This window comes from Macaca nemestrina, chromosome 9, assembly GCF_043159975.1.
Source record: "Macaca nemestrina isolate mMacNem1 chromosome 9, mMacNem.hap1, whole genome shotgun sequence".
In the NCBI taxonomy this organism is placed as follows: domain Eukaryota; kingdom Metazoa; phylum Chordata; class Mammalia; order Primates; family Cercopithecidae; genus Macaca; species Macaca nemestrina.
The window spans coordinates 110,019,616-110,023,275 of record NC_092133.1 but is presented as its reverse complement, the minus strand read 5'-3'; positions in this window follow the sequence as shown (position 1 = coordinate 110,023,275).

Below are 3,660 nucleotides of genomic sequence, written 5' to 3'. Positions count from 1 at the left end.
TGCAAAGGTGGGAATAACTGATATTATTCTTCTTAGCGATGACCTAGTTCCAGTGTCCTCCTTGTTTATATATGACAATTCCTCCCAAATTCAACCTACTCTTTCAGAATTAAATAAAAATACATTATCCTTCTTCATTTAACTTTTTCTAAATCACACATCAGAGTAATCAGTTCACAGTACAAAGTGTAACATAAGATGAATGGATGTGTTAGGAGCAAAATACGCACCTCCACCTTTGCCTGATGAGGAAGCCTACAGGTGCGTTGTCTGGATTGGCACCCCAGTGCCTCAAAAAAATAACCTTAATGCACAGAGGAGTGCGCCTCCTAAGGCATTAACCATCTGTAGCAGTGTTGTAACAGCAGCCCCAATCTTCTTTTCCCAGTGACTTCTTCATGGCACGTGGTCCTGCAGTAATACTCAGAACTCAAATTGTTTCACATCCAGAAAACCACAAACTATGAATACATATATAAGCTATACCAATAAATGGAGCCATTGCTTGAATAAAGATATTTTTATTGCCACTCATTAAATTACTATGTTTGAAATGTCTTAAACAAATGCTTTGGAACAGTATCATGCCAAACATACGCACACACACAGAAAGGCAGTTCGGCTTCAAAAACAACGTGCTCACAGCCACCATGCTCTGATTGGAGCCACATGGTGCTCTGGGCTTCCATGTGTTGGCTTTTCCACCAAAACTAACTCGGAACATTTCCTCTAAAGACCCCCTTTCCCATTTCCTCCCCTATTCTGATTTCAGACACATTTGAAGAAACTTGAATGTTCTTTATCCTTTACCCAAGGATAAAAGAAAACACAAAATGATCGTGATCAAATGTTTATTTAACATCCATGGAGAGCCTAGATATATATGGTTGATACCTTTCCATTCTGACACAGTAAGGGATTTATTCATCCACTCAAAGGTGCTTTCAAACACATAGATATGTTTCAAACATGTATCTCTGTTTTTTAATCCCTGAGCTATCAAGACTACATTTTACCTGTTCAAATAAAGACTAACCCACCTCCCAGCCCTAATCAGTCTCCAGTTAATTTTTAGGAGGATGATAAGAAGATGATGTACCCACCTGAGTGGCTGCCTGGAGCCTGGGGCTTGGAGTTGCAGTGCTTGTTGTGATTACCTGGGCAGAGCCAAGGTGCTTCAGGAAGCTGCGGAGGGGGAGAAACCCTGGGATTCTTCTCACCTGAAACACAGATTGGTAAAGCACAGCCCTAGCTCGTGGGAGAAGATATGAAATGATGAAAGCTCACTTTACGTAGGAAGAAGCTGAGTTGTGAAGTTGATTCTGCTTGTCCAAGATCCCACAGCTCCTGAGAAGTGGAAGAAAGAGTAAGACTGAAGTTTAACAGGCTTTAAAACCCAAACCGTTCCTGCCCCATCATTTAGAATCCAAAGAAACCCGATTTCACTTTAGTATAAGAAAAAGGTACACTTCAACCACAAAACAATAAAATATTTATTTCATTGAATGTCAGATGTTCAATAGTTAGTACTGTTTAAAAGCAGAGTTTGGTCAGATGTGGTGGCTCATGCCTGTAATCTCAGCACTTTGGGAGGCTGAGGCGGGTGGAGCACCTGAGGTCAGAGGTTCAAGAGCAGCCTGGGCAACATGGTGAAACCTTGTCTCTACTAAAAATACAAAACATTAGCTGGGCATGGTGGCACACATCTGTAGTCCCAGCTACTCAGGAGGCTGAGGCAGGAGAATCACTTAAACCTGGGAGGAGGAGGTTGCAGTGAGCAGAGATTACATCACTGCGCTCCAGTCTAGACTACAGAGCGAGATTCCATCTCAAAAAAAGAAAAAGAAAAAAAAAGCAGAGTTTTACTAAAATAACAAGAAAAACCTTTGCCTTTAACTTGACTTGAACAGAGCATCAGTGTTTGTTTCATTACAGTAGTGTTTCCTATTGTGGACCATGTAATAGATGTAATAAATGAAAATGCTATCTGATGATGAGCAGGACACTCATTTAAATGACCAGTGGCTTGGCAATATTTGCTGCAAATGAGCATCCTGTAAAGATGGCGCCCTGCCCCAGCTGCACATGAATGTAGACAAAAAGCTCTGAGACGCAATAAACTAGAGCCATATACTGAGCATTCTCACAGGAGCAAGAATGACATTTGCACCTCAATTCTCACCATATTGCCTCTTCGCCCCTTGGCCTACCGTAAATGCCTGTACCTTTTTTGAACTTCAAGAGAAGTTAGAACTTGATCATCTGCTACAAAAGAGAACTCAAGGATAGCTACTCCATGCCAAGAAAACAGATGGTTTAATTTCCTGGAAGAAAGGATGTAAGGAAAGGGTTCAAAGGGTGCTTGATTTATTTTTGGAGAGAAAAGGTATTGAACAAGGGAGTGAGTTGACTAAATTGTCTTAAAGAATAATTTAAAAAGACAGGTGTGCTAGACCAGGTGTACTGTTTCCTGAAATCAGATCACATAAAAAAAAATCTTAAAAAGGAAATGTGTGTCAATGTGTCATCCCCTTGACGTTGGAAGCAATAAGGTTAACCATTCACCCCACCACCCTGTTTTCACCACCTGTCTCTAGGTCCCACTGCTACAGCCAGGCAGAATGCAAGACAGTGGTCTACAGAATGAATGATGCCTCTCTCCATTGGTTGATACCTTTCTGCTCTGACCCAATAAAGGATTTATTCGTCCACTCGAAGGTGCTTTCAAAGCTCCCCTATACCGAAGCATAATGTAGAACCACAGAAGTTGTGGGCAAATACCTACAGAGTGCTCACAGAGAACGTGAAAGCCACAGGACCTAGCAAATAAGGAAGTTGCTCCTAGGCCATAGTCACTGATGGTAGGGGACACGCAGAGTGCATAGGGAAACAAAGCCTCCCTGAGTGTCTTTTTGCAGATTCGATCCTCACTGTGAACTAGGAGCAAGAGCAGAAGTGGAGGATGAGGATTTCCCCCAGCTGCTTTGTAGGGCCCGGCTCTATGGACTCAAAGGACACATGCCAGGGCGAAGGGCAGAATTGCGCAAGACCCACAGAAAAACAAAGAGGTGGTCTCATAGAAGGAGAAATACGGCCCAGATTTTAACAGAACCTGTTCTACTCAAACTAAGCTCAACAGTCTCACCAATTCCAACTAAGAAGAGATTGAATCAATCTTTCTTTTTTCTCTTTCTTCTTTCTTTCTTTTTCTTCTTCTTCTTTCTTTCTCCCTTTCTTCCTTCCTTCCTTCCTTTCTTTCTTTCTTTCCTTCTTTCTTTCTTTCTTTCTTTCTCTTTCTTTCTTTCTTTCTTTCTTTCTTTCTTTCTTTCTTTCTTTCTTTCTTTCTTTCTCTCTCTCTCTCTCTCTCTCTCTCTCTCTCTCCTCCCTCCCTCCCTCCCTCCCTCCTTCCCTTTCTCCCTTCCTTCCTTCCTTCCTTCCTTCCTTCCTTCCTTCCTTCCTTCCTTCCTTCCTTCCTTTTGCCAAAATCCTGATAAATGGTGGTACCAGGATTGGAACACAGATAAATTCATTTGTTGCCTAGATGAAATTTTAACCGCATGGAAACTGCATGCAATTCTCATTGCATTCGTGGGTTCCCTCCTTTGTTCATTGCTGACTGCATTTAAGATGGTTCCCTTATTTGTGGGGGTTGACTCTCAC